The following is a 10,268-nucleotide window of genomic DNA, read 5'->3' on the forward strand; positions in this document are numbered from 1 at the left end:
AAATTTACAGAAAACCACTCGATTTTAATGGTAGGATTCTTCCATATCCCACACAATCAACTATCACCCCTCTCTCGCACTTTGCGTGCCAATTGGTCATGGACCACGAGTTGAGCGAAATAAATAAAATAAATAAAATAAACTGAGTTTGAAGCCAAAGTAACTGCCTGTTAAATGACCGAGAAACCAAACAACCTGTCAACTGCATACCTGTAAAAAACACTCTAGCCCTCGGGTGAAGAGAGAGGTCTCAATAAAAAGGCCTCCCGAAGGCATGCATGGACGATATTGCAATGGAGAACAGCCAATGGAGATTGGAGAAGCGAGGATAAAAAGTAGTGGAGCTCCTAAGAGGTACATGTATAGGAGCTGTGATTCGGGAAAACCATTATGGGATGATTATGGGATGATTATGGGATGATTATGGGATGCGGAGACCGTTTTTGGACCAGGCCTGACGCGTACTAGTACTGTCGATTGCAGTGTTCGCCAGCTGCACAGGCCAATGTCGGCGCGGCACAGAAGTATTTTGAGCAATTATTGCTGTGTTGACGTGCAGCATATAATTATGATAATAGTTGCAGTTATTGGGGATTGCCCTATCAAAAATTTAATAATAATAAAGTTTTCTACTCTGGCCTAGGTGCACCTACATGTAGCTATATAGGCTGTCATCACACCACGGTACAGAGCGCTGTGTCGACGTCCACGTAGTGTTTTTGTCGGTTGTCATGATGAAACGTATACGGAATGAAAACGGGAGCAAAGGAACGGGAGACGTAGCTAGACGTAGACATGGTGGGGAGAGGGGGGGGGGGGCGGGGGGAGAGATATACGATTTCTCGTATGAACGTGCGTACCTCCCCCAGCCTTTTTCTTTTTTTTTTTTTTTTTTTGGGTTAGAGTCTACGGCAGGGAGTCGTCAAATACCATATTTGACGACTCCCTGGTCTACGGCTTCGCGTGTTTTTTTTTCTCGAAAAATCAGTACAATTCAGTGAGCATGTCATGAAAATAAACCCGAGAAGAAAGAAAAAAGGCCCAACCAGGGAGTCGTCAAATACGGTATTTGACGACTCCCTGGGCCCAACCCTGCCCTGCCAGTTATTTGGACTTACGGGGGTCGCCATGGCAAATAATAAACATAAAACTGCACACGTTCGGGCTCTCCGCCTTTTCTTTTTTTCCGAGCGACCCTGTACTCGTACTTCGATGTACGTGAGTTCAATTTTCTCCAAAAGCGTGAATGCGCACGGTACGGAGACATAAGACTCACGATCACTTTCTTTTTCTATTTTGCCTTTTTTGAGACATCCCTAAAGAGTCCTATGCATGCAGAACATGTCCATGGACTATGCCCGCGCACATTAGTCGTCATCACATTACGTTCTCCGACTCCCGCGGCTCCATGCGGAGTCATTGGCGGCTCCATGTACATATATGTGGAGTCATTTGGCGGCTCCTAGGATCCTAACGTCTACGTCTATGATAAAAAAAACCCAAAACGGGTGGTCGTGTATAGGTAGCCCTTTCCCAAAGGTGCTCGCCCCTTTTTTCGCCCTTTTTAGCCCTTTTTGGAAAAGCCCGTTTCTTTCGCCCTTTATTGCGTTTTTTGGTGAATATCGCCCTTTTTGAGCTTTTTTTAGCTGAAAACGTGCTAAAATCTGTTTGCTCATGCATATGCATGCGATCACAGTTTCCGAGTGCTCGATGGGCTTGGCACGCCGCTTTTTTTTGGGGGGGGGGGGCAACAAGTTGGTGAAGCTTGTACCCGGTACCCGGTGTACACAATGCTGTAAAAAGTGGGTTTTTTGAACTTTACACAACAAGGTGAATCATTTCCAAACGCGTTGCCAAATGAACAGTTCGCCTACCGCAAGCAGCATTCCTGCGAAGATCTTTTAGCCACGACAACAAACGACTGGCAAGCATGTCTAGACAAGGGCCAATTTGTTGTCGCTGCTTTTCTCGATCTCAGCAAAGCATTTGACACAGTCAATCACGCCTCCGTTCTTAAAGAACTCTTCTCTATTGGTGTCGGTGGCACTGCACTGCAATGGATAGCTAGTTTCCTATGTGGCCGTCGCCAACGAGTAGTCAGGAAGCATCAGGAAGGTGAACAGTACACACCTAGACTAGAGGTTTTTTTTATTATTATTATTTTTTACTTGAAACCACGCACCCAATTCGTAAAAGAAGAAAGAAGCAGGAAATGACAAAACAACAGACTAACAAGACATTGACTGAATGGGGCTGCAAATGCAACGCCGCGGTGGAGATGGGGTGCTGCAGGCTCCGCCGACCAATGGTCTCGGCATCCGCGACTACTTCACGCATCAGAAAATCGGGAGAAGAAGAGAAACAAAAAAAATTGAAAAAATATAGTAGCGAAAAGGTGTACCTCAAGGGTCAACATTGGGTCCTGCCCTTTCTAACCTATCCGTCCGAGCTCTGCCATCATGTACCATCACGAGCAAGATTCGGCAGTTTGCAGACGACGTGTCTATGCAGGCACGAACTTGCAGCAACTCACTGATGATCTCTCTGCTGACATATCTGTCATTAGGCCTGGGCGGATAATGCTAGTTATTTTGCGGGATAATGCTAATGGTAATGCCAGAAAACTGGATCATAAATTAATGCTACTTATAATGCTGCTATTCCTCTGTAATGCCAACAATTCACCATGGAAAATGGCTTGGTTTGGGCAGTATTGTGCACGTTTTGTAGTTCTACGTAGACGTCATGGAAAATGCTAGAAAATCATGAGCATAATGCTAATTTTATGCTGCTGTTGCTCCATAATGCCAGCAAAACCGCAATAGTATGCATGGAAAATGGCTTAGTTTGGACAATGCTATGCATGTTGTGCAGTTCTATGTACAAGGCATGTAACGGTCCATTTTTTGTAGTGGCCCTGGAAACTTCCATGTTTGAGTATAATGCCACTTTTGTGGAAATGTAGTGTTATAATGCTAGCATAATGTTCGTTGCAAATCGCACACTATAATGCTACTTATAATGCTAGCATTATCCGCCCAGGCCTATCTGCCATCAGAGAGTACCTACGTGACCGAGGTCTCAAACGTAATGACTCCAAGACTCAATTTATCATGAAAAGACAAAAAAACAAAATATGTTCCTCCTAACATCTGCCTTCGGCTCAGCGATGTCCTCATATCCCCAACACCAACGGTGAAGTGTCTTGGCCTCACCATTGACGAACATCTATCATTCTCCTCATATGTCACTGAAGTTGAGAAAAAGGTCGGAACAAAACTTGCCATGTTCCGCAAGATCAGGGACAATCTGACACCAGCTGCGAGAAAGACCTTCTACTGCTCATGTATTCAAGCACACCTTGAGTATGGTTCTAATGCGTTCGTACATTGCCTTCACACCACACAACATGATAGACTAACTCGTATTGCTAACCGCGCTGTTAGGATTGTTTTTGGTTTCCCTTGGCACTATGATGTTTCAGTCTTACACACCAGATATGGTCTTGCTCCTATTGCACTGAGCCATCAGCTTAGACTTTGATTTGTACCGGGAATAAATCGCCCTAAACTGTATATTCTTGTCTTTCGGGCCCTGCGTTACATGTGTAGCACTCTGTCCTCTGATTGCTTCTACATTCGTTCTGCCACAACACACACAGCTGCCTGTACACGTTCCCAGTCCATAGATTGACTTGCTCTGCCCAAAGCACGCAATCGTTATGGCTTATTCGCTTTGAGCTTTCTGGCGTCTGACCGCTGGAATTCTCTTCCAGCTGACATTCGCTCTTGCTCCTCGCTTTCAATATTCCGCAAATCTGTACGTGATCACATAGGGTACCCTGTAAAAAGGCCTTAGGCCTGTGGGGATTGCCCTATTCAAAATTTAAATAATAATAAAAATAATAACTTCCTGTTTTCATTTTGTTTTACCTTTCGTGGACCCATAAATGGAAGAGTGCGTATTTATTTCTCGGCTTGCCCAATTGGGTTCATATCTGAACATGTATCATGGCTATGCATCACTGAAAAACGAGCACTTTTTGCCTGTTTTCACTGAAAAAAAGATCACTTTTCAGCATATTTTGAGGGAGGCGAAAAGCACTAAGTGCGAATTAAAAGAGCACCTCTAGAAAAAGGCTAGGCACAGGTCTTGAAGGCATCGTAGAAAAAGTCAAGTGGCCGCGAGGCCTTAAATTAAATGGCTGGCGGCGGACTCGTGCTCTCTTTCTAATCCAGGTTACATTCGATAATAATTTTACAGCTCACGCTACGTACACGTACATGTACATGTAGATGCTCTAAAGCTGTTCAGCTCTAGCACCGCAAACACTGGCCTGTGCACCGAACAGGTCTCTGTGTGTAGCCACGTGGTTGGATTTTAGAAAGTTCATTATGTGCTGGCTGAATCTCCTGCATCCTACTACATGTAGTACCCCCAAGCGAATGACGGGGACAGTTACATGTACATCACTGGCTAGCGAATCGCACTGCACTTCATTCCGTGTTCTTCTTTCCTTCTCAGTAACTGCACTGATGCATGTGAAGTGTTAGGTTTGTCACGGTTGCAGACCGTTGAAAAGTTTTAAGCTAGGTCTTCAAATGACATTACACCTAGATATGGAACTAGGAAAACGAAAACGATATGACTGGAGATAATAATAATATCTTTATTAGGATGACCCAGAGGCTTGCCGCCTATCTATTTCTAGGCCATTCGGCTTTGACACCCTCTTTTCTGGCTCACGCCGTCCGCCATTTGTTGTTAAGTTGTTGACGGCTTAGAAGCGGCCGGTAGAAGCCAACTCCTGAGTGTGCCTGCTCTTGTTGCAACAGCAGCTATACGGATTGTTATTGTTGATCTATATTTTACTTCGCAAGTCCAGATCCTTGACAGTAGTGGTGTCTCTACGGGTATGGAAAGTACACTGAGATTCGCACGCAATTGTGCCATTTCTTCATTAAATGTTCTAAGGGAACAAGCATGGAAACTGTGAAAGTATTGCCTTCCCGGCCACACTGGAGCTCGCGAGTTTTCGCCGTCTTGAATTAACCTTAATTTTAAAGGTACATGTAGTTCCTGCCGAAGTACTTTATTTCCGAAATTTCACCAGGTTGACACCTTTTTCGCGATGCTATGGGTGTTCAGAAAGAGAAAATCGATATAATTATTGGGTATGTATTTCCGCACGTTGGAATATGGGCTCTCGAAGAAGCAGCCAAAATAATATGTTTAATTATATCCAATTGATAGCGTAGTAATTGTGTTGAACAATAGTACTAAATTGTGAAAAAGATCAAGTGAAATAGAGAATATATCAAAAGAACATATCCGTGGGAGGAGATAAACATTATAACGATGCAGACTTCAAATTTACCGACAGGAGCGGCAAAGAAAATAAACGATTCGTCAAGGGTAATCCTCAAGACGAAATCGAGATACGGAAATGTCATACTCCTGTTGTAGGTCAATTCAAGACAGGAAGGGAGCCGAGATTGTGCACATAGCAGTAAACAGAGGTTTTCGTATCATAGGACTCAATATTAAATTTTGTTACAAGGCCAGAGTACCACGTTAACTTAGCGTATGAATGATCGCAGGCGACTAAGATACTAAACTCTTCTTGATCGTTGAGCCGCTGTCCGAGAGTGATTTCCAAAGTTCTGCAAACTCCGTTCTACACATTTAGCTTCAGATTCTCCGCACCAACTTCCGCCTTGGTTTACGGGCTCCCTGTTCTCTCTTCTTACTCGACTCTTCTGATGTGACATTCGTTTGTAGACCGACGTTGTGCCGATTCCCAATTGCAGCTGTACGGCCTGCAGGCCGTGCTGCAGCGCTTCCTTCAGTAGGACTTGATGTCTTTGCCTTCTTTACCACAACCGTGGACAATGCCTCTCGACGCTGGGGCAAAGTTGACTGCTCATTAATCTTTCTGTAGTTGCTTCCGAATAGCTTTTCCATTTTCTTTAGTAGATCAGTGAACGTTGGCATACGACTGGGTAATCTCTTCTTCAGTTTGGAATTATTGCACTGGCGCCTACCAACCCACTCTGCTCCTTTTATCTATTTTCTGGCAATCTGTGCATATGCATGTAAAGAATAACCATGCTTACGGGGAACACGCTGAAGGGTGTCCTGGTAGAGCCAGGCCATCCGTGGCATGTGCGTTCGAGTGTATCTTCCCGACAGTGATGACGCACAGAGGTCGCGCGCTCACTCCGCTGCCGGTTTTGCTCGTCCTTTCTAACGGGTAACTATGGTAACTATGGTATTGACTATTGTCCACATCTCGTGACAGTTATCCATGTTGATCAGTTGTGCCAGTGCTGCAACAACTTGACCTGCAACTGATTGTTTTCCGGAGATTCGTCCATGATCACTAGCTCCAGAGCTCTTGCTGACGCTGCACATGTGCTCTCTCTAGCTTCTTGAGTCTAGGAGATCTGGCACGCTGGCAACTGTTGATGACGGTGCATAGAGCTGGCGGTAGGGACGTTTGGGCTTTAGCTCAGGCGTCCGGTACTGAGTTCGGACCGTAACTAAATATGGAGAATGATTCATTGCCTTAGCAGTAACAGCGCGGGACCAATCGGGAACTGTATTCTTGAACATCGCATGACGCTCACAGTACAGTGGTTCATCTTTAGCAGACTGGCCACTTGAAATTCTGAGTGCTTTCGGGCGTCTGTTGAGGGGTACTTGAGTTTATCAGTGTACGTAAAATCACTCAATCCGCGGATAGAACTGTTTCGTCCTTTGTGGACTCATCAGCGCAGAACAGAGAAAGCGAGGCCGAACCTGATAGCAATGAAAAATAAAATGTCCAAAGCCAGATCTGAATGCACATGTACCTTGCCAGAGTGATCAAACTGACAAGTCAGCGAGCTCTGCTAAAGGCAGACAGACGCAGTACATGTTAACTGTGTTCTCAGCAGTCTGTGTGCGGTCCGCTCCTTGTCGAACTACATGTAGCTAGCACCGTGATGTCGTTGCTCGTACTGGTACGAAACGGAAGAATGAGTGTCCATTAGCTATTGTTCTGAGGCACTGTCCTGGGTCCGCAGAATAAGTGTGAATAGATATTCTTGCAGAACATATTGCTTGATTATTATTTTAATTTTTTTAATATCTATTTGAGGGATGACCCAGAGTCCGGGTATCCAGGGGTTCTCCACTTGTGCGATTATGTATGGGTAGCAGTACACCCAGTATCACTACCGTACATGAACTTGCACTAAATGAGAGAGGAAGACTGGCTAATTGTCCTGACTTCCTGTCCCTGGTTCTCAGAATGAGTGTGAATGGATAATCTGGCAGAACACATTGCTTGATTATTCAGGGCGTGCAGTGGTCTGTCATGAGCACGATACAGCAATCGTTTCATTTGGTTTGAATTTGATGATGGTATCGCTGGGAGAAAACACACATTTCCTGACTGAGAAAACACACATGTCCTGCCGCACGAGAATGGTATGATTATGTTGGGTTCCTGTCATATGATGAGCGGCAAAAGACTGAGCAAATGACTTGATGCTTTACCACCGATACACGCTGTAACAGGGTGTGAGTTTGAAGCTCTACCAAAGGCTGAGTCAGTGCCTAGCCTTCGATGCTTAGTAGCCTTCAAGCTGTCGTTGCTGCTCTTGCCTCACCATACCACAATCATCCTCATCATTATCAGCATCAGCGTGAGCAATCAAATTTCTTTTTTTCTTCATTTCTACACGTAGACAGTTGACTTTCACAAGTATGAAACAGTCACAAATGCAACGACCATGATTCGTGTCTTTCTTCCTCCTTCGTTTGTCGGTGTGGCTAGCTACCTCCCTTTTCCGCTCGTCATGCTGACTTTGAGAAGTACTTCAAGTAGACACGCATTTAAAAAATCAAATCGTACAATGTGTTGCATATCAGGAAGAACAAAACTTAACTCGGATACTGAGCCAATAAATAATATTATAATGAAAATAGAAGATATCACATGGAAACGAGTTATGAATCAACTAACCAGGACTATAGCAAGATAATGACCAGTCAGAAAGTGCGATAACAGGGAACAAAACTGACATGTTGCTGAGACATTCAACGACCTGAGACTGTGGATAGTTGCTTCATAACTCGTTTCCATGTGATTTCGTCTATTTTAATTATAAGAATAAAAAATACGTCATTACAGTGTCCGTATAAGCGAGGTATGTCAGTATGTATTAGGCGAGGAGGTTGAACAGGAAAATGACAGAAAAAAAGAACGAGGCTAATACAATGCTTGCTCAATGGCTTTCCGTTTCAGCGGACAACATATTGTGTGAAGAGTAAATAGCCTCATATTACGCCTTATAGCAAGTAGCCACCGGCCTCAATCCGATAAAAAATAAAAATGAAACGACAATGAGTCGGACATTTGGCAACTGCGGCTTTGAAACAGGGTCATTCCATCGGAATAGGACTAGCATATCCCTTCTTTCTTTACAATGAGGCTGCCATGGCCCAGACGGCAATGAATAAAAAACCTCTTGCAGCTATGTTTCACCCTTGTAACAGGTGCAAGCAGGTCTACTTCCTCCGGAAACAAAAACTTCGTGACTTTTTCACATGACTTTTCAAGGAGTTACTGTGCTCAACAGAAGTGTTCTTTTGGAAGAGAAACACTTCAACACGTTCAATCGACATATCTACAATATATACATGATCGAATGGGAGTAGAGTCTCAGTCTGGGTCGCCATCGCTCGATTCATCACCGCTGAAACAGTTCCAAGTTGCAGGTCGATCGACGCGATGTCGTATGTCGTGGAGAAGCTTCTCCGCGTCCCTGATCGTCTTCACGGTTACCTGAATGTCTTCATCTCGGCGGACACCACGGCAGAGCTGCAGCGCTGGTACTCATTACCGCCTCCGCTCTCGCTCGAGGATGCCACGGAACAAAAAACACAGGCAAAGCCGAACATTTCAAATTTCTTCCGAGGGATATCATAGTCGTACCAGCACTTCTCGACTGCCCCGATCAGATCTCGCCTTCTCCTTTGTGACCGAGGACACATCATCGAGGCTGCTGGAAAAGGCGAGGTCATGCACGTTGAGGTCTGGGCTCTGCAGTGGCTGAACGACTTCTTAGTTCTATTTTGAACTTGTTCATCTTCCTCTGCTGCGCGAAGTGACGATTGTCACATCTCTGCGTTTTGGAGTTTTGACATCTTGCCGACCTGTTTGCAGGCCGAAAAGGCGCGGGGATGGCGAAGATTTCAAAACGCTAGCTGCTATTGGTATTCATTTTCCACTCTTCTTGCTCCTCGGTGCCATTGTCCTGCTCTGTCAAGTTCTGAACTGCGCAGCGAAAGTAGAGAAAAAATCAAATAACACCAGATAAAAAAGCATATCCATCACGAAGTGTGTTTCTCCTACAACCGTTGTTGCAACTGTTTTGTAATTTTACACGTCGTAGCAACCAACTTCGCTGAAGACGTTTAGGACCACTCGACATTAACATTTTAGTCAGTTTCTCTAATGGGACACACATGTCGGAAACGACATACAGATCTCAATAAACTGTTTATGTATTTCATCCTGTCTGGTGGCTCACGATTTTTCGCCGGTCTAATTTTTACGTTTCGCTGATTCATTGAAGACTACTATCCAACTTGCATTCGAACCTTCTTTTGTCTCAAATTAGCATAAACCTGAATCGCTGTTCCCGCGAAATTCATTGCAGGCTTCGTATTTAACTCTCTATGACCACCCGAGACCACATGGAGTATAGCGTGCCACGCAAGTAATAGCACTTACTCGCACCCCCCCCCCCCCCCCCCCGCATCCCCCCCGCCCCCCCCCCCCCCGACCAGTATGATATCCCTTTGCCAAATGCCAGCTTACGTGGTCGGCAGTGCTTGCTTCGGATTGTCCGTTGTTCCAAAGTCAAACCCTTGGCTAAGCAAGACGAGGTTCGCGCTCCAGCTCGCACTCCAATGAAAGACGAACTCAGTAGCAATGGTGAACTGAGGTAGATGGGAGAAGGGAACTTATGGTGGATGATGCCGGCAAGAAACCGGGCAGGTTTGATACATGACATTGTGCATGTACACGTCATATGAGTACACACACGTACATGTACATGTACTTCAAAAAGTACATGTACTTGTGGATAAAGAAGACCAGCAGAATGCAAGGAATTGCCAACAAACACCTTTTCATGTACATTTACATGTACACGTAGATGATACAGCCAATTTCAATTTTCAATGACTTTCGAGCAGAACTTGCCACATTTTTT

The sequence above is a fragment of the Sycon ciliatum genome, chromosome 3, assembly GCF_964019385.1.
Source record: "Sycon ciliatum chromosome 3, ocSycCili1.1, whole genome shotgun sequence".
NCBI lineage: Eukaryota > Metazoa > Porifera > Calcarea > Leucosolenida > Sycettidae > Sycon > Sycon ciliatum.